Here is a 21,853-nt window from a genome sequence, read left to right on the forward strand (position 1 = left end):
CTGCCCGTGCTCCAGCAGGAACTGCTGGGCTGGCTAGGACAAGAGAGGCTGCGTACATCTGGGAAGGGCTGTCAGTCCCAGCCCCCTCCAGCAGCCACGGAGACCTCACAAGAGCTGTACTGCTCCACAGCCTGGTTTTAATCAGCGTTTCCATCCACACGCTACCATGCCACTGGGAAGCGCGCACACAGCAGTGCTGGATGTATAGATGCCGGCAGCCAAAAGGAACAGACCTGGCTAGATGGATTGGTGCTAAAATGGGATTTCATGTTTCGTCTCTCTAGAGGCAAGAGTGATGCTGACAGGGTGAACCCGGCCTGCGTGCAGGTAGGCAGGACAGCTGGGTCAGCCCACCGCGCTCCCAAAGCACGGCAGCACTACATGTTCCAGTCAGAGCTGCGCAGAGCCACCACGTGTCCCCAGCAGCTCCTTCACTTCTTACAGAAAGGGGTTGTTTCAATACCACAAGTGTCATTAATCTCCCCTCTAATGCAGGCAAGACCACAATCCTGATTTTGTACAGAGATCAAGATATAATTTCATCTAGCCAAGCAAGCATAGAGCGGTTACGAGCAGCAGCCCAAGTACATTACAATGCAGAGTGCTGGCATGACGTCTCTAATGCAGACTGGTCCCGTTTTAACCAAAAATAAAGAGCAAAAACCAAATTGTCACTTCTTCTAACAATGGCAATCAATGTTTCTGGCACCCCAATGCAGCGTGTATCACAGTGCTCCATAAGCCCGAACCATATGATCACCCAAAAGCACCATCTGACTCTGACATTTCAACGTCCGTGTGCTGGAAGTGCTCCCCCACCTTCCTACTGTCCAGCCAATGTGCTTCGGGGGGATTCAGAGATAAAAGGGGAAAAAGTGCTTGCAGATGCTTCAGAGACATCAAGACAAAGCTTGCAGGAGGCACTGCTATTGCCAGTATCATTTACTAGAAATATATATAAATATACATACACATACAAACATACATTTTTCCTATGGGAGAGATACAGCAAGTTCAAAAAGCTACCGCATAGATCCCAGTAAAAGCCTACATAAACAGACACGTAAAAGATGAACAGCGTAAGGCAAAACATCAGCTCCCTCTACCTCAGCAGCATATTCTACACGAGCCTGCCTTTTTGTGCCATACTGCCCATCATTAAATCTCCATTAGGAATGGCTGATGGATTGGCCATCAGCTAGAACGCCCCAAACTTACCAGCTGGGAAACAGAAGTCCAGAGGACAAAAAAAAAGCACTTATTCAAGGTTGCAGACTGACCTACTCCAGTTTGCATGGTAAGGATCTCAGTTATAAAACAAATAGCTACACGCTAAATATAGCTAAGGAGCAGACTTTAATCACCAGGACAGGCTTCATGCAGAGGGCTGACAGGAGCCACTGAGGTAGTTCAGCACACAATGCACAACAGCCAAATATGAGGCTAAACAGCCCGTTAAACACATCTCGTAAGTGCCTCTCCACTTCTCCCAGGGGAGGCCTCTCTTCCTAAGGAGGTTTGTTCCCCAGCCAGGACAGCCTCTGCGTCCAGGGGACGCGCCTGCAGGTCACGAACGGGAGCATTTGCAAGGGATGGGAAAGTTTCAACAGGCAGCTGCCTTTCGTGCCTCTCAGGATTACTGAAGAGTTCCCAGCACTAATTGGTGGACACAGAAGTTTTCAGAGCATGATGCAACAGATAAAGGGGGGAGGAATATGTCAAAGGAAGAAAAAGAACAGACCAGCCAGAGAAAGCCTTTGTTAGTGACTATGCCAGATGCTGGTGTCTCGGTTTGGAAGCCTTCCTCTGCTCCTCCACAGGATGTGGTGCAAAAGAAATTGTGCTGGTTTTGTCAATGAAACACCTTTGTACAATGGCAGGCAGACACACAAAGTGACAATGACAACAAAACCAAGCGGAAGATGCACACTACCCCGTTCTAACCACAACCTCAGTTCAAACTGAGCTAGACTGTCCAGAGAGGCTGTAGAAACTCCCTCACTGCCCATGCTATTCTTTAAAATAAATTTTTAAAAAATCTTCAGACCTCTCCCTTAAATGACAGAGATGAAGATGGACCTAACCTGGAACAGCCAGACGGATCAGATGACCTCTTGAAGTTTCTGCCACCCCACATTTTTGTGAAGTCTTTTCAGTGCAACCAGCATTGATGCAGCCTTTACCACACTACGTTATTCACCAAAATAAAATGGGATTAATTTTGACCAAGAGCTCTGGCACAAGCAATACAACTTTATTTGCATTATCTTCTTAAAGGAACTTTGTGGGGGAGCACAGAAGAGGGATTAAAAAGCACCATAAAGTGCTTAAAGAGTTCAAAGACCCAAACATCCAGCATGCACAGAGCATTTCATTCACAGACCTCAAAGGAGGTCAGAACTGCAACACCCATTTTATACCTGGGAGAAACAGAGAAGGAAAAGATTTTTCCCAAGATTATTCAAAAACAGTGTCAGAGATGAACAGTTGCCCAAGTCTATTAGACATCCCTGTCTCTCTGAATATCCAACACATCAAAGGATTTGGGAAGTCTTTCTGAAGTGTTTATAGACACAGAGGATGAATACTTTTCAAAAATAACCGTTTGGCTTTCCCAGGCACAAATGGAGCTATCAAGGGAGTTAACCTCAGAGTTCAGAACATTAACTCTCAAAACAAACCACACGAACTCCAGATTCCCTTTGTGCTTCAGCACAGACGGGGATGGGGACATGGGGACTTCATGGCTGGCTCAGAACCCGCAGCAGGGCATTTCGCTAGTCTGTAACCACATTTCCCTGCGACTCTCCAGGCAGGTAAACAGCAGCATAACAAACATAAATCACCGAGAGGAAAGTACCACCTAGCTCCAGTGCCTGTTGAAGGCAGCATTGTATATGATTCTATTACACTGAAGTAAAAAAAAAAAAACCAACAAACTGTGATACCGAAATATGACAATGCTTGGTTCTATTTCTCCACAGACCCTTCTTTGCTTATGCTGCATCTGAAACAACCATGGCTATTTTAGAGACAGTTTCACTCATTTAGGAGATAACAAAAAACATGCCACTGCATGGGAATGATTTCTAAGAAGTCTGACGAAGAATTATTGCTTGTTTGTTGGGTTTTTTTTCTTAATGGGGTTTCTTTAGGATTATTTCGGGAATGCCATTAAGTATCAGTTTCAGGTGCCAGACTCAGAGTCACATGCAATGAAGTCACTTTTCCACTGGTAGCTACAGCAAGAGCTACTGCATAATCACACAAGAGCAAGAAATTAAATCCAGCTATGAGGAAACTGAATTTGCTTTGTCCTGTTTAGCATCGCAGTTCAACAAGAGTACTAGAGACAAATGAAGCACATGGGGTCCTCTCCGCAGTAATGCTCCCAGAACGTGGTGGTACAGCAGAAAGAGACTTTGTGCATCAACACCCCAGCAGACTTCTCTGTTTCTCTGTCAGCATCAGACAGAGAGACGACAGCTTTCATGCAGGCCGGGAAGGATGGCTGCATGGAGAAGGCAGGATTAGAGTAGGACTCAGGAACACTAAGGCCAATTCCTTTCTCTAACTCAGGCTTCTTGAGTGATCTTGGACAGTTTGTCATCTTTATTCAGCAACTTATCTAATTTGGTTGTTCCAGAACACCGACCAGCACAACAAAGCCCCAGTCTGGCTGGGGTTCAGCATTACCAGTGCTATCGGTCAGGGTGCTCTCTCAGGCAAACAAGACCCAAAATTCTGTTGTAAATATCATGAGAACAGTGACAAAAGAACAACAGTAAGAAATCACTGGCTGTCTTTAACTCAGCGACAAAGCAGCAGAAAACACGGTTTCTCACCCCATGTCAGCAACTTCCTTGGTCATTCTTGTGCTCAGACTCCGTAGGAGATGGAAGGGGAAAACAGGTCACAAGATACTGATAGGAGGTATTTATTTAAAAAATTAGATGTCTCTATAAATACCTACAGATATCTCTGTACATAATTCCATACCAACGTCTAACGTAGGTTAGCAACAAGTCACGTTCAGGTATAGCTACCTGTTCCCGGGCTTTCCCAGGGCTTTAGAAGTCAGTACATAAACCTTCCATGCATTGTATACACTCTGCAAAGTGGTACCGACACCATACATCTGGGGGATGGAATTTGCTTTATATATTGCCTTTTGTCATCACCAGAATTAGGACATTCCCCTCTCCTTCATCTCCTCCCCCACAACTTATTCATCTCCCTGAGTTGCATGGATAGATGAGGCATTTTCATAAATAAAACCAGAAACCTCAATCAGGAGGTGGAGTCTGTGCCCTTACCCATTTTTCCCACCCAATAACACAAGGGAAGAAAAACTGGCATCTTACCCTTACATAGCTGCCATCCCTTGACACTGGACAATCCCCCTCTGGGTTCCTCATCATATCTTCTGCCAGAGCAAAAGCACAAGTAGGGAGAAAGAGGAAACGTACCAGGAACCGCTACTTGCTGGAGTAAATTACGGCAGCCTGCAAGGCTGGAGGCAGCAAGAAGCCAAGCAGAAGAGGAGCACATACCAACCCCCGGCCCCAGCAGATAATCCAGTCCATACTTATCTTAAAAGCATCCCCTGTTTTTTCATGGGATCTTAAAAGCATCCCCTGAAACACACAGGTTTTCCCTTAATTGAAGACAGGCCCCACACGCGAGTGCTCCTGAGATAACAGACTGGTTCCAGCACAGCTTCTCTCCAACACGCCCGTAATGGCTGGTGCTAATGTTTTAAGCTGTGGCTTGTCTCAGACCTGAGCCTTTGAAGTCCTAGGCTCTCTGATTTCCGGCAGGCACTGTGACACCTTTTTGTGAGAACACAGCTGCTTGATGCAGACTCTCTCCTTCGTAGCCCTGGCAGGCTATAACAGCAGGCAGGTAAGTTCTTACAATGCCAAATCCCAGCCCCAAGTTTAAGAACAGGCAGCTGCACCGCGTCTGCAGCATCACCTGCGCAGCAAGGACAGGCCGGGACTGACACGTGCTGATTAACGGGGCTCTTGGAGCACGGCTGGGTCGAGACAAGCTGCCTAGCGCAGGGCAAGGCAGAGGCCAACAAGGCACCCCGAATCTCTGTCTGCTCACAGACCAGTTCCTCTCCGATTGCAAGTCACCCTCGAGGAGATGCTTCTTGCCAACAGTAAGGGATGGGCTGGTGAAACTTGACATCCATTCCAGCAGGATGAGCTCCTGAGACAGGGTTTGCAGGCCTACCAGACTGACGCTCAACAGAGCAGCAAATAAGTCGGTGCTGACACAGTGCTTTGTCTCCCGGCACTTCCCAAACGCCGCGGCAGCCTGCCTGGATGCTCCGGAGATAACAACGCGTCCTCTGCCTCCATCCCTGGGTGCTTCCAAAGAGACTCTGCCGGTTCGCACCAGGACAGGCGCGGGGCAGAGACCCGCTCCATCCGCCCAGGTGAACGCCAGCAGCCCGACCCCGCCGGGCCTCCCGCAGACGCGCATCTCCTTGCTGCAGACAAACCAACCCTTCGAACCCCGCAGCGTGCCGATAGCTGGATCGTGACAGAACAAAAACCCAGCGCGGAGACCCAGCCCGGCAAGCGGTCCGGCTTCCCGCAGACAAAAGAAAATCCTCCTCCCGTCTCAGAGCCGAAACGCGCCCGGCCCCGAGCAGCTGACGGTGGCACCCACCCCACCTCCATCCCCCCGGCACCGGGCCCCAGCCGCTGGCCAGCGAGTGCGACCGCCCCTCACCACCGGCCCGGGCCCCGCACTCGCCCCCGGTGGGTCGGTGCCCCACTCCCGCCCGGCCTCGGGGCTGGGAGGCGGCGGGAGCACCGTCCCTGCTGGCACAAGGCGCAGCCCGCCATGGGGCCGGTGCCTTCCCCCCCACCCCCGACCAAGGACAATGCTTCGCCGCGGCCGAGCCTCCCGCAAGGAGAGCGGGCGGCGGAGCGCGGCGCTGACAGCCCCGCAGCCGCCGCACCGGCTGCATCTCGCCTGTTCCTTTGCTGCGGGTGGCAGAGCCTCCCCCCCCAGGCGCCCCTCACCTCTGGCACCCGCCGGGAGCGGGACCCGTCCGCGCCGCCGCCGGCTGCAGCCTCGGGCAGGCGGCCCCGGCCCCTCCCTGCGCGGCGGGGCCCGGCGGGCGGGAGCGGGGCGGGGCGAGGGGGCGGGGCCGGCTGCCTGGCTCCTCCCGGCCACCGCCTGCGGGGCGCTGCGCAGGGCACGGGCGGGCGCTACGGCCCGCGCGAACAAAGGGGCCGCCCCGCGCCGAAATCCTCCTGGTTGCCGGGCCCCGGCGCCGCCGGAAACCGGGTGGGAGGGCGGAAAGGCGGCCCCTCGCACTCGTTCCGTAAAAAATGAAATAATCTCGAAGTTCACCTTTTGCTGAGCTGAGGTGCGGCCTCCTTTCCTCGCGGCTGTGGGGCTGGTCTCTGGAAAGCACTCAAAGCACACCTGAATTTATGTGGTAGCGAATAGGATGGATTCGAGAAGGGCAGGAGGGGTTGGCGGTGCTTCCTAGAAAAAAAGAGCCCTAATTACCAGGGGTTTTGTGGGGAACGCAGCAAAGAGAGAGCACCTGCAGGCTTGGACACTCCTTCATTGAAAGCAGCCAGGAAGGGTGGGCTGAGCTGGTGATGGTCACTGGTCCCTCACCACCCCTCTGCTGCTAACCCCCAGAGCCGTGCCTGGGCTGACACTGGATGGGGACAGAATGGTGCAGGGACATCTCTGTCGCCTGTGCCCTCCGATCGCACCTTTAGTTCAGACAGGAGTGGGAGTGCTTTGGGCAAGGGCCACAGCTCCAGTCAATGCACCTTACGAGCTCGCAGACCCCCCCGTCCCGCAGTGGGCAGGGATCGTGCACGTCGGTCGCTGGGCTGGAAGGCCCCAGGCCACGCGGTGGCAGAGGAGCGTCCCACCCAGCAACAGTCCCAAAATGTGGTGCTGTGGCCCTGCTCCACACCCCACACATGGGCCCAGGACAGTCCAGCAGGGATGCCAGAGACAGAGAGGTGGGCAGCAAAGCAGAGAAGAACCAAGCGGAGCTCAACGGAGCATCGCCTGCAACACGACATCTGACAGCCGTGGCCTCAGGACGACAGCCCAGCCCCACGAGGCAGCCGCAAGCATCCATCCTCATTCTCCATCTTGCCGAAGCGCAGTGAAATGGCGGGTCCGAGTCAAAAATAGAAGCCGAAGCACCTGACTCCAACGCCTCTGCTTCAACTGCTAGTTCACTGTTTTTCCCCGCTATTTTCCCTACATCCAAGCTCAAGTCATTGCTTTGCGGTTCTGGATACAAGATTTTGAGTCTCCTCTCTAATCCGTAGTTGCCTAGGGAGACAGTGTGTCACCAGGAGAAGAGCGAGACGAGAAGGTGCCTACTGAATCAGGCTCTGGACTCCAACAGGAGGTCTCGCCTCTCCGCCCAGCCTCACCCCTGCTTTGCCAGCTCTGCCAGTTCGTATCCTCGGGTCTGAGTTTCTTTCCTTTTCAAAATGGTGATGCCACGATGACGGTGACCTCCCTTTGGGAGTTCCAGAGAGACTACTGAGAAGCTTTACATGCAGCCATGCATTTTCTACGGAGGAGTGTAAATTTAAAGCAGTTTGGAAAAAAAAAAAATCCTCTTTAATGTTTCAGGTGCTTCAGGGTAGGATTTCAAATCAGGTATTGCTCAGAAGTTAAACCTTCTCATTTTTGATCAATTGCACAATTTTACGCTGTACCTTACACACATTGATTTGTTCTCATGACAAAAACTTCCATATAAACGTTTAATTTACAGCCCTGTGTCTACACTATGACAAAGGAGGTCAGCAAGCCTGGGGTTGTGTTTTGCCTGGCGACAGCCTGTGGTACGCGCAGCGGCTCAGTGCCATTTCCCCTCTTCAGTCTCGTGCTGCCGCGGGACAGGGGCCGAGGACTGGCACGCGGCATTGCGAGCTGGCACGGTTCTCATTGCTTCTCCCTTTCAGCAGCAGAAGTCTTGAATTTTACAAGCGCATTTGTTTTCTTCTTTAGAACTTAGTGGTCCCAAGGGCTCCGTGTGCAAACAGTCATATATTGTAATGACTGTTGTATTTTCTGTAGCAGCGACTCAGGTTGCCCTGCGATCCGGGCCGTGGTGCCAGGCACTGCACGCTCCCTGAAGAGCAGCCAGACCTGCACCACGCAGTCAGGTTTCCCTCACGCTCCTGCCTTCTGCAACGCTGACGCAAAACCAAGAGGAGAATCGAGCCCACTGGCTTTCATAAGATGAAGCTGGAAGAATTTCACAGCTCTTAAGTCGTTTCCATGAATCATTTTGACAAATCTGCCTCTTCGACTAAACTTTCTCAGGGGAATTTCCAGGGAGAGAAGGAAGGATCACCTGGGGCCAGAGGACTCACAGAGATGTGGCTGAAGTACCCATAGACTTGAATTTATGTCTTTGCCATCAAGTGCTCTCCCACAAAAACATCCCTCAGCTTTTGTCATACCTGCTTTTCACAGACAAAGCTTCAGGATGAAAATAAATGTAGAAATCCCATCACTCTGTAGAGCGGCACTGCTATTTCCCAGTAACCCTTTATTTATTCACAGGGGCTGCGTGCAGGCAAACAACCCTGCACTGATGATCCCAGACACGGAGAAGCACAGGAGACCCTTAAGTTTCAGCCTATGAATATATGCAAACTCGTTAATTTTACACAGGTGAGCAAAGCCATGACTTTCAATTAAACCCTTAGGTGCAGAAGGCTGGCATGCCATCGCCGACATTTCTGGGCTATCACATTTGCCCGATAAACCTCTTGCTATATACTACCCTCCTATTTTATGGATATGATATATATTTTGTTTTGAAAAATGGCTTCTTGCAGATAGTCAAAACTGTCTCCACTTGACTGATGCATTATTCTGATTCGGTGAGTGTTTGCATTAGCTGTTGGGATCACTAAAAAGCTTCACAGCTGTTTTCTTTTAAATTATGCTGACAAGCTGAAGCATTACACAGACAAAGTATTGTAAAAAACAAGGAAAGACTCACACATGCATCTAGGGAAACAAAACAAGCAAACATTTGGTGTTTTGCCATTATCTATATTGTTTGAGTAAGTCCAGCAGATAAGAAATGGCCAAAGCATTCAAGTATCTTTCCATTTTATTACCCAGCAGCAGGAGGTGAAGCACTTCTCTGCAAAGGGCTGATGAGACACTGGATTTGTCACGTACCAACAGGTTACGCTTCCTAAAGCCCTGATCCTGCAGTTCTTCCCCAAAGGCAGCTACATTTGAAGGCTACAGAGAGCATATGTCGGTCACATGAAGTGGTGACATCAGGACCCCAGAAGTCAACAAAAGCTTCAGAGTTGAATCTTTTTAGCCTTTTCCCTACCACATGCCTAGAAATCCCTGCCAAATATATCCCTTTGCCCTGCCAACGTACTGCGGGAACTGAGTGGTGGCAGAAACAACTATATTTTTGAAAATATTGTGCAACTTCATTACTGTCAACTTTCAGTTACGTGATTTCCATCATCTCAAAGATGCAGCCACATCAACAGCGTAAGTTCTTACTATTCATTCAAGCTGACTCTATAAATAGCCTGCTGCATTTGGTGGCAGAGCACAAAAATCCAGCAAGAAAACAAGATTAAAGCAGTGATTTAAAGAAAAGCTGGGTTTTTTCCTTTGATCACAGAGCTGCTGACATTACTTCTTGGGGATCAGTTACTGCTTTAGGCCTCACCCATTCTAGGCCAAGACTAAAGTTCAGAAGCTTCTTGTAAACAGCTTTTAAACTGTTACGAACTCGCACAGTTTCAATGATTCAGCCAAGCAGCGCCATGTTTTCAGGCATTCATTATCCAACCAAGAGCCACTGCAAAGCCTCTAATAGCCAGCAGATTCGCTGTATCTCCCTAGGTGAAAGAAACCTCTCATCTATCTTCAGACATCCATACCCAAGCCAACTGTCTAGGCTTCCCATATAGTGAGTGCAAGAAACAGGCACTGGGGTGCAATTCCCCTCATCATATTGCAGACATCTAAAATGGATTAACTGCTTTCTAACAATGCCCGCTTCCACCCATGAATTGCAGGGGTAGTTGAGAATTGGGCCAAATGAGATGATTAAAGTTAAGGGATATGAATTCCACTCATCTTCCTCCCAGAAATGCTCAGCACAGCTGATGATGCTTTTTGGGTGTAGATCAGACATGCATGTTAGGTACATTCTTGTCTGAAGGCCTCACTTTGTTCTGTGTCACAGAAAGAAATTAAACTGTTGGCCAGGATCCCACAGGGGCAGGATCTGGCTCCGGGACCCTGCAGTGGAGTGCACGTGGCTTGTACAGTGTGATGGAAAGTGCTCTGAAAGAAGGCTTTCTACTAGGCTGACTGCTGTGTGTTCCTACACACTCGTTAACATAAAAGAAAGTGTGGGTGGAAATATGTTGAAGGATCATGGCAGTCCTCATTAATTACAAAGATCAAGAGGAGCTCTTACTGCTTTTTTAGTACACTTCCTATACTGAAATTAGTGCATTAACTGTTACTTAAACTTCAACCATCAGTATAATTTAATCATTAGCACAGTCTAGTTCCTGTTGTTTTACGTTTTTAAAGTAAACCTCCTTGCTGCAGTAGCAATGACTCCGAGGAACGTGGGACGGCACTGCACAGAAACGCAACACAGTAAAATGGACCACATTGCATGGTTGAAGAAACAGTGTGATTTTCATCACAAAGACTGTTCCCTATCCATGAGCCCAAAGGCAAGTGGATTTTCAGAGATATTAAGCATCCTTCTGAAATTCTGTCCTCTGATACCATCTTTCTCAAAATGACCTACACAAGATCACACTGGCAGTGGAGAACTTGGAATAGCTCTTTTTTTAAAGTCAGTAAATTATTGCCAATCTTTCATCTGAAGATGAAGCTCCTCTTTAAGGATTAAGTAAATGAGTCATGGAGAGAAAAAATAACATATCTGTGACCATCCAGCAGAAGCAGAAAGATGTTGGTTGACATCTATACTTCAGTGTCGAACATCTACAACTAAGCATGACCAAGAGATAGTAATACAGGAGGATAAGAGCCTGGAGAGACTGAAGGGAGATTTGGCACTAATGAGTATAACATCTTGTTCCTGTGGGGACATGGGGAACAACATGGCAAAAAACCAGAGGTTAAGTAGTGGATAAGCCGTTCTAAGCAGTCATCCCATCCCAGCACACTACCGCCTAATTATTTTAATTTTCTTTGTTGTTGCCCTAAAGCTTGTTGCTTCTCTGAACTGAGACTAAAGATCAGCCTGTCCTGTGCTTAGTCCATTTTTTAAATATCAAGACAATTAACAGTTGCACTTTGCCAGGCTTGCACTAATAAAAGGACGTTTATGCCTACTGGCCTCAAAGTTGAGTAAACGTCACCTATATTTTGTAGACTTGGGAATCGAAATTAGGAGGGATTAGTTGATCTTCCCAAGGCCCACTCTAACGTAGCAGCACGGCTGGGCACAGAACCTAGGTGGCCACACTTTGGCATTATCCTCTTGGCCTTCACTCAGTTCATGCGTTTCTTTTTATACACATTCAAGTCAGAGAAGACAGACAACCACAGAGCTCCCAGCACCGTGTCGTATACCCTGTTCATCAGGTGAAGCTGCGGCCTATTTTGTAAAGCCTCTGGTAATTCTCTGCATACCTCCTGCGTAGCTCAGTATATCCTCAGGAAAATACAAGTAGACAAAGATCACTCATAATGGGGAAACTCCGCATTTTTCCAGTTGTCAAAGCATCATGTGTACCAGCACCGGTTGTCTGCAAACCATCCAAGCCTCTGTCTCTGTGCACTGCAGATCAAAATTCCTCCTGGCTCGCTTACTACTTTTCACTGTATGTCAAAAAATTATTCCCCTCTCCTGCTGCTGCTCCAAGTATGTGCCACCAGACCTTTCTCGTTGTTGTCAGGGCTGTGGAGATTTACTGTTTTCTCTGACCAGGTCGAACAGGGCCTGTAACAACTTGGAGCCAGCCTGTACTTTATGAAAAAAAGTAGTCTGTTCCACTGTTGTTTGGGCCCTGATGCAAATACTGTTTCAGACCAAACAGAAGCACCAGATGTTTTCTACTAGAGCTACAGAATGTACAGGCAAGAGAGTCCCGTTTCCTTTACACAAACCGGAGTCTGTTACAAGATCAAAGATGAGGGATGGGAGCCAGGATGAAAAACCTTCCTACCTCTGCCTAGAACTTGAAAAAAGATTTCAGTACCTACAACTGAAGCTGTGTTTATTGGGGAAGGGGAGGGAAACGAGCTCCAATTGTGACACTTAGAGAAAAGCCAGACTTTCTAAATGTCTCCAGCAGGCAATGGATGGAACTGGTGTGGACAGCTGGCCTGACTGTGGGCACTGACTGCCAAAGCAGCCAGTCCTGCCACTTCGTGTTCTTAGCCTTTAATTCTCCAGAAAGGCAAGGCTATCCCCAAAAAGGCACTGACACTGTAATTTGACATAGACATGCTTTCCTAGAAGATCGCAAGGCACACATGAAACAATCTTTGTAACAAGTTGCAGATGAGAAAGCTGAAGCGTAAAGAAGTTTACCTGACTTACAGTCGCATGCAGCATCACCTACAGTCCACTAATTTCCAGTCATTAAAGTCACCGATAAGCCAGTTGTTCCCAGCCAGCTTTGCCTACTGGGTGAGATGTAAGCTCACTCTAATGAGCTCTGCTGGCTCCATACAGAGGTGTGGAATATTAGCAATTTTCTTGTCTAAGGCAGAAGGAGTACAGAAGAGGTAGGAGGCCATCCACAGTACAACTAGCTGCCCTCTACTTCCCACAAACATATGTCTGTTTTTAATTAAGGAGAGGTTTCAACCAAAGACCCTGACTGAACTAACTTAAATACCACAGTAATGAGCACAGCAAAAATACACAGCTCAAAACCCACAGCACATCTTGTTTCAGCACTGATCCAGGGGAAAGGGCTCCTACCTTGTCTCCGGGAGAGTGCTGGATGGCAATTAAACTGCATTTTGTTCTCTCTCCACAGAAATGTCCATTTGCAACAGAAGCATGCTATTCTGGTTAGTAATATGTTAGAATTCTAATTTAGGAACATGTTAGGATTCCAATTTTCCCAACATAGTGTGTTTCCACCATCAACCCATTCAACCATCCACTGATCCCAGCCGTCATTTTTCAGTGTGATGTTACAAGGTTTAAAGAATCAGTGAGACATCTTTATAAAAAGGAGATTATTTCTTCACACAGAAATAATATGTCCTGTGACAGCAGAGTAGCAAGGTGCCTCAAATGACCTCCACTCTGTGACTGGATATTGCTGCAGCAATTGCCAGGCAGAAAGGTAAGTCATGACTCCCCAAAATTCCACTTTTACTAAAACGGATATAGAAAGGTTGAGAAAGCCTGATCCTTTGCCAGGTGCTCATTTTCATTGTAGTACATTAATTACAGAAAGTCCTTTACAATGTGAATTTTGTCTGTCAAATGCTATGATATAACCCAGATCCAGGAACTTGCGCACACTTCTTCAGTTTCCTGACAATTTAGTTTTAATTGCACTACATAAATTGTATTATATTCCAGTAAGGAAGAATCACCATGAGAATGCTGCCAGTGTGGCTTTGTATAGCACACTGTACTGGGACACATGAAAACTGGACTCTAATCTAGTTTCTGGTGTAAAATGGAAACTCCCTCCATCTCAACAACCGTTTTCACTAACAAGTGAAAGAGGAACAATGATACCACCAACCTGATCTGTAAAGTGCTTTGCGTTGACCAGGCTAAATGTGGAAGGTAGGCATTAAAATAGCTTATGCTGCCTACTCTAATATTTGTCTCGGTCCTAAATAATCACAGACAAGCTCAGTGAGCGCTGCAAATGCTCAGTCCTTCTCAGTCCTGTCAGAACTGACAGCTAGGCCCTGATCTCCAGGGCGCCACTAACCCGTCAGTCCTCACTGCGCTCGTAAAGCACACCCTTACTCCATTTCATAACGGAAGGCATGCAGACACCTAAGAATGGTGTTTAGAAAGAGGGGATGCAGTAATTACGCCCAATATTCCTGACAAGACTGCCCTACGCTGCAGAGAGAGACCACGTGCCACAGGCAGCACATTTTCTATTTCTTCAAAGGCCGTAACAGAGCAAACGCATCAAACCCCCCTGCGTTTGCAACAGGGCGACCCACTGTGTGCACAGAGGGAGTAATGGCCGGTCTGGTTTTTGTCCCTCTCCGCAAATGTCAGGGCTCAGTCACGCCAGCGTGCAGTGCAGTCTTAGCTTCAGACAAGGCAAACACACTATACGTGCCTCTGATTTGGCTGGCGGAAAATGCCAGCTTCTTAGCTGTGAGGATATAAAAGAAGGAAAGGAAAGAAGTCGATTGTGTGTTCCTTTACTTTTTTTAGAAGAAACAGAATCCGAGAAGGGTGGCAACAAATACAAAGTTAACAAGTGGAAAAATACAATTAAGGTAAATTAACCTGTGGAACTCAATGCCAGAATATATTAAAGGTAATTAAGATAATTATATTGTAGCAGTAGCTATGTTAATTCTAATTAGAATAAAAAAGTATGAGACAACCCTTAACTCTTCACAAAGAATAAACTTCTCTGAACAGATTCTGTAATTGTTTGATATCCACTTAAGGTTTGCCTCTCTTCTTGGAGCCTGTAACAACAGTCAGCTTCTCAGAGGGGCTATTCGCTTGAACAGGCTTCTGGTCTGTTCCAGTCGGTAATTCGTCTGTGCCTGTCATTTTATATTCTTTGCAATACATCTAAGAATGCTTGTGGCAAAAGAACAGAAGTAATGGATTACTATTTACTTATTGAAGAAAGGAAGTAAGAAATTAATAGAGTCTTCTCTGTCAAAAACACTTAAAAATATGAATTAAGCCATGTCACACTCATCTAGTATGCAAATGGTATGTATAGTTAAAGAAAAGAGATATCTGCAAACTGGGCTTAAAACGTCATGGAAACAGCTGCCCTCCCAACAGACTGAAAATTCATTTCCTTGTTGTATACAGGCAACTAGCAGAGAAACCCACCCACTCGCATCCATACCTATGTATCACACCAAAAGCTATGATATTTAAGCAGACTACAAAAAAATAATCTAACAAATGATCAAATCTCGTTGGGTTTTTTTTTTGCAAGTGGGCTTGTTTTAAGAGATTATTAATGCTTTGTGACATCAAGGTCATAAAACAAAGCCATGACCATATTGCAGTTCCAGAGAAAATTGCCTTGAGAATGACATACTGCAGTGACCTTCAGGTCCCAATAGTCAAGGAGTCGAAGTCTGACAATTTCCCATTACAATCCCCAGCTCATGCAGATCCCCTTTCACAGGGCAGACATGACTGATCTGGGGAAGAACAGCCAAGGAAATTTGTAATTGTTGTTTCCATAGAAAATGAAGAGGATATTAGATGTTAACCCCTGTAAACAGCACTCCAAAGTTGCAGGGCAGATTCACTTTCCCTATCGCCACATTGCAAAAAAAAAAAAAAGGTATCGCTATATTTAAAGATCAGTTTCTGTACCTGGTGGATCTAGAAGTATGTAAGCAGGTCAATCTGGGCAGCAGATGAAAAGAAACTAGCACCTTGTGAGATTCATTCCATCATTCCTGCCTTGGGACTGCATCGTTTTGAGAGGTGTGGAGTGCATAAAAAAATATTGTAAGCCTGCATCACAGAAGCAGACAGAAGGGTGAAATACTTCTGCCATACCAGTGTAGGCTTGAAGGAGGAGGGTGTTATTCCCAGCACAAAACAAGACCTGTCCCACAACAATTTTGGCATTTGTTTTCATGGGAACTGTGCCTGCAGACTGCCAAAGCCATGGGCTTCGCTCGGACGTGCTGCCACCCAGCTCTGATGGAAACCAGTCTCTGATCTCTGCAGCAGCAGATTATTTGCTAACATTTTCCACCTCCACAACCCTCTGGCCTACAGCAGGCTGTATGATAATGTCAATGAGAAAAATGTTTTTGTCACCCACTGCAATGAAATCGCATCCAAGCACCCGGAGCTGGGAAGCACATCATGCTCCCAGTCTGCTGATCTCAACAGGGAACTGAGGGCCCAATTTAGCAGCAGTTGTAAGTGCACGTTTAACTTCACATGTAGGAGCATTCCCCGTGAAATTAATTACATTAGACACATCATGAAAGTCAAGTCCATACCAAATGCACACTGTTATACTATGGCTTGCAGATGCACAGCCTCCTATCAGGATCAGGCCCTTCCCTGCCTTGTATTGTTTTGAGGCAGCAGAACACAGGTGCAATGGGATGCCATTAGAGACAGCACTAAGCTTTTAGTTTGCAAATCTTTTATTTCCTCAAGAAAGATCTGCTTTGCTGCAGCATTTGATTTTCCAATTAGATTCCTGCCTTTTACCCTGTTTTCCAGCCGCATAAGGAAGTCAAATGCCTTGCTCAAGGTTACACTGACTGATGTACTGGGAAAATAAAGTTATTTCTAGCAGCTGTCTTTTCAATCATTTATTTCCATAAAATTCCAGTTCTAATAAACCGATTTATAACCTACAACCGTGCCAGATGAGGTGAGTCTCATTCATCTGTACTGCTTTTTCTTGCTGCGCATGTGTATGCGCACTACATCCTGTAGCACCCTTATCATGAGGTTATTTTCAATAAGTAATAATAATATTTCCATGCTGAGATGAGGTTTACTAAGCACAGTTGAGTATATTAGAATGCACTGAAACAAGGGGTGTTCATAAGGGGCATTTTGCTGTATTCTGGTTGTATCGTGTCAAACCTTCACATCCACGAACAGTTAAGCCCGATGAAGTGGCTGACTGATAAACCGTACAATCAAACCCATTCAGATAGCTGCTATACATTCATTTTACAGCAAAGACTTTGTGTGTAGCTCTGTCTTTCTCTATTCCACTCCAACACGTCTCCTAAGCTGAAGTAATGCAGTGCAGGTGGTATTTGTATTACTATATCATCTGTCTACTGGAGATGAACTCCTGAAGGGTGGAGAAAGCCAACAGCTCAAGCCCGGCTCATATTCACCCTAATGACAGTACGTAAGATTCTCTGGCCTTTCAGCACCTTTAGCACCTGATGTCAGCAGGCATTTCAGGAGATTGTTCACTAGGAATTCACTGATCAGACAAAGAGGGTTGTCTCTGAAGAGCCGTATAGTCACAGAGGACTTAGGCACACTCAATTTCTATAGCCCTGTCTGCCTGGGAAGCAACTTACCTGATTAAGAATCCTCCTATAGCGCAGCAGTAAGCAGGGTCTTACATTAACGACAACAGAATCACTGACCAAATACCTTGAACAACTGCATTTGTTTTACTTTAGCACCCAGACACCTGAATAATCACCAGATAACCATTGTAGCAGTAGGGGAATCTACGTTTCATGTTGAGGGGTTAAAAGTAGTATTTTTCAATGTCTAAGACCTTTTCCTGAACTACTGGTCGGTTTGTATTTACACAAGCAAACTTACATAGTGTCATACACAAATGTCCTGCCTGTACAAACATGTAAATACTTGCAGATAGACATGTTCATTAACATGCATACAACCTGCCCAAATGTAATTGTGTAAGTAATTAAAGGAAGAACTCAACTGTACTTCATATACTGGACAAAGGCCACATTCTAGGCCAAACCCTCTCTTTCTGGGCAAGACATTTCATGCTTTCCTGTTTCAGTTTCACCATCTATGTACTGGCAGCAGCTTTATTCCAGCAAGTGTGCTGCCTGGATGAATGAAGCTTTTAGCCATTCAGTTAAGGATTCTATCAAAATATTACTATCAAGCATACATGCAGAACTGGAAAGCTAAATCCCAGAGTAGACTTGGAAGCTATTATAAAAATATACTTTTGTCTAGAAAACTGGCCTCTCCTCAGGTGACGGGAGTACTGAATTCAGGAACTATGTTAAGAGAATGATCAAGAGAAGCAAGTAGTAATGGTGTAGGAATCAGTCTCTGTTCTCAGCTCTGGTACCAGTCTAATCATCAAAAGCAATACCCTCTTTGCTTAGCAGCCTGAAAATCTCCAGGACAAATGATGTTTAGGGAGATAATAGTTCCCAAAGCCCAGGAAGAACATACTAATTACTTTTGCAGGAAAGACAACGCATCGCTATTTACTCATATGGGTAAGAAAGGGGCATTCCACACCCCTTCACCTCATCCATTAAGTTCTGTCTTCAAAGTGTAGGAGCACAAGTACAGTCACCAAGGAGGTAAATGCTATTATTTAACAATATTATTTGCATATCATGTATATTAAATCTGAACAAGATGCCAAGACAAGAGGAGCTGTAGAAAAGCAGAAGAACGAGGTAATGCAAAATTAACTTGATAAACTGTGGACACAGATAGAAAAGTCAAGATGCAATTTGGCTAAGACAAGTGATTGTACAACACTATGTTCATCTGGAGCAGTACACACAAAAAAAGGGGAACACCAGAGAAATATCTACTGGTTACAACAGACTGAAAACTAAACATTAGCCAGTGTTGCGCTCTGAGGAAAAGACAAATCATGAATAATTTCAGTTTAAACTAAAACATTTAAATTCCTCATTTACAAACTGCTTGAAACAAGGTACTACAAAGCAAGCTGTTCCTCAGTATCAGCTCCAGACAGCACAGTTCACACCGGATACAGTCACTGGACTAAACCCTGGAGCTGTTTCCTCTCTTCTCTGCTCTCCCTGCCTGCAAGGGCGGAGGCATCAGCAACCACAGCAATAAAAAGCAGTGGCCACATCAGCTGGCAGTGGTTTCCTCCCTTCATGGCTCCAGGAGAACAGCTCATGTTTTATTCATGAAAAATGAGGCCTCTGGAGGTCTAAGCAAAAAACCAGGAAGTAAATATTTCTTAAGGGCACTCGGTCACAAGCTGGCAAGTGGCATCAAGAAGGAGAGGCGGGGGTGGAGGATTACACCATGAAAGCTCCCTTCCTACCAGCCCTCCTGCCATGGTAGAGAAGACGACCACAAGGGCAATCTGCACCCTGAATGTCCTGTGTGGTGACCCAGTGCAGCAGGCAGCAAACCCAGCTGGTGCCCTGTAGCAGGGGTCCTGCAGGGAGTCACGGCAGCGCAGGGAGGATGCACGCTGCGCGGTCGGTGTGGATACGTACCAGGATTGGGATCCCTGTGAGGCTTGGTTTGGAGAGGCTGATATTCACCCCAGCCATTCATAAACTGTTGGTTTGAGTTCTCCAGATAATCTCTGACCGAACTTTGCCACACTCCTCTCATGTCCTAAAACAGCCTAAGGGCTGTTTTGCATGTGCCTCCAGAATAGAAGCACACCCGAGCTCAGAATAAGCACCTTCCTGGGAAAAGAGGTCTTGTCTTCCCACGGAGCCAGTCAGCCCTCTTCCATTCCCTTGTGCTCCCAATAACAAAGACCACCCTTAATATCAGTAGAGAAAACCGTCTTCTGCAATCCTTCATTTTCCCAAGAAGACCAACGTGAAGCTGCAGATGCCATTTGTCGGCCGCTAACGGGAACACAGAACTGTCCCGTAGGCTCTAATTGCGTGCAGAGGAGCAACCACCCGTCCCCTCGCAGCTCGAACCTAACACACAGCACTGGCTGTTCCTAATTACATAGGCCTTACCATCGGGGATGACTGTTTCTGAGCTCTAAGTATTTTGCACAAGGCATTAGAAAAAGACCTTTCTGAGCAGCCTGAGCTCCTCCTTGCAGATTTCTGGAATCTGCAGGGGAAGAAAGAAGCTACCCATTACTTTCTGACAGATTGCTAAAAGAGGATACATGCAAGGGAAGATTTATTTCTTGAAAATTACAAGAGAAATGTAGCATTTTACATTAACATCCATCCCTCATTGCTTTAATTACCGTCTAATGATTATTAGTCCTCAGACTATCTCCCCTGCAGGGCTAAGCAAATGAGAAACAAATCATAGCAGTGCAGTCAGAATGAAAAGAAGGGAAAAAAACAAGTCAATAAAAAACTCCAGACATCAGGAGAGGCAGAAAAATGCACCCTGGTATGCAGCAGCTGACATTCATTTAATAATGTCAACATTTTATATGCAAAGCTCTCCTGGGTGGCAGTAAAACATCTGGATTAATAATAGTATGCGGTGGGATTAGATAAAAAATAAATTAATAATTAAGGTGCTCATTATTGTATGGGGGGCAAGAGGAAGAAGAAATAATTCTCTATCAGTGCAAGCATCACCTAGATTACTGTTGTAGAAAGAAATTCTAGAAGTGACAAAAACCCCTGAAGACCACCCCCAGATTAAATCCTGGTTTCACTCAAGTTCCTGGGTGTTTTCTCCTGCACTATCACAGGACTAGGACTACGCTCATTTCTCATTAGTTAGCTTATTTTCAAAATCCCACTCTAATGCATCCAGCTGCCTCCAGCATGCAAATGGGCAAAGCTCACTGGAAACTGAAGTTCAGGCAGGTGAATTCTGAGTTGGTCTCAGACACCTCAGCCTTCAGAGCCAGGACACTCCTCTGCTCTTTGGTTACTGGCAGCTTCTCCCTTACCAATGTATGCACCCCAGCTCCCCCCTCAACAAAACTTTAGTCACAAATACATAGAACAGAGATTTAAAAAAACACTAAAAACTCCCAAAATAGAAGCCAATTTAAACAGACAGAAAGTTTTTATCCTGTGACTTGCAGTGTGAAAGCTATACAACCAAGCACAGAAGCTGATTCAGCACTGCTTCTATGCGACCCAGGTGCTGTTAGATGCTTTGGATGCATGAAACAAAGCAGAACAATACAAGGATTCTCCCTTCCTGCTACAGTTAAAGCTACTTTGACGAAGTGCAGGTATAAAAGCTCAAAAGAATGGATAAATAACTTAATGTTTAACTTTAATCGATTAGATTAACTCTGTTACTTTGGCACACCATTAGAGCAGCATTTACTGGATACTAGACAAGACAGGCAAACTGTCTAATCTTGTCTGAAATATTCTGTATTCTTACATAGCACTTAAATGCGGTATCAATGAAGTGAAAAATTACTCTGCTGCTCACATGGAGCTCTCTCAACACTGGAATTCATTGCCCTCTTCTTTTGGGTTTGTGTTTCAGAGGACCACCACCTTACAATGGGGCAGTAGAAAAAGCAGCCTGGCTGCTGGGAAAGCAGGTATTTTCAGGGAGATCACTACACACCAGGAGATAATCCAACCCGACCATGTTCAAACCTGCAGGTGAGTCTCGCTTACTCAGTAAGGCACACTCTGGTATGATTTTTTTCACTTGGAAGGGGCAAAACCCAGATGACTCATGCAGGAAATAAACTTTCTCTCCTCACTACCATTTCTCAGACTTCAGTGATAACTTCGGTAGTGTAGCACTAGCAACAGTTGATAAGAAATGTCTTTAATCAGAGGATGTACTGAACCTAATTAAGGCAAAGGAAATTTAGGGAGGCAGCCCTAAATTTAGGGAGTTAACCCAGGTGGAATGGAGCCTGGATTGCAGGGTTAATACCCACAGGTGTACCTCTACAGGAGTGTCCTGTCACACCGCATTGAAAAGGTGCTGCCTGGAGCTCTAGGGCCAACCTGGCACCACACTGGGCTGTGGCCAATTCTAACAGTACAGGGCCAGCTAGTGCAGCACTCGAGCTTGGCTACACTTTAATCCCATAAAACAGAATACACCTTCACTCAGCAATGCAGGACTGTTTCCTTTCATGTCCTCCCAGACTAAGGAAAGGTTCACAAGCCGTTTTCTCTTGGGACAACCAAAGACCGAGTGCATATTTTGCTATTATGCCCTAGACTTCATATAATATACCAAGTC

The 21,853-nt window shown here is 46.3% G+C and overlaps 1 protein-coding gene across 3 annotated transcripts in view; it reads right to left on the reverse strand.

Annotated features, from left to right (window-relative positions):
• CLIP2 (CAP-Gly domain containing linker protein 2) overlaps positions 1-6,459 on the reverse strand; it is an 80,647-nt gene extending 74,188 nt beyond the window's left edge. For 2 of the 3 annotated variants that reach the window (XM_075440115.1, XM_075440112.1), the window contains exon 1: positions 6,042-6,127. The gene's annotated coding sequence lies outside the window, so the exon portion shown is untranslated. Of the gene's footprint in view, positions 1-6,041; positions 6,128-6,375 lie in introns of those variants that run through there. The other variant, XM_075440113.1, reaches the window with a different exon arrangement.
• Between the last annotated feature and the right edge of the window lie 15,394 nt (positions 6,460-21,853).

This window comes from Opisthocomus hoazin, chromosome 20 (assembly GCF_030867145.1).
Source record: "Opisthocomus hoazin isolate bOpiHoa1 chromosome 20, bOpiHoa1.hap1, whole genome shotgun sequence".
NCBI classification, from domain to species: domain Eukaryota; kingdom Metazoa; phylum Chordata; class Aves; order Opisthocomiformes; family Opisthocomidae; genus Opisthocomus; species Opisthocomus hoazin.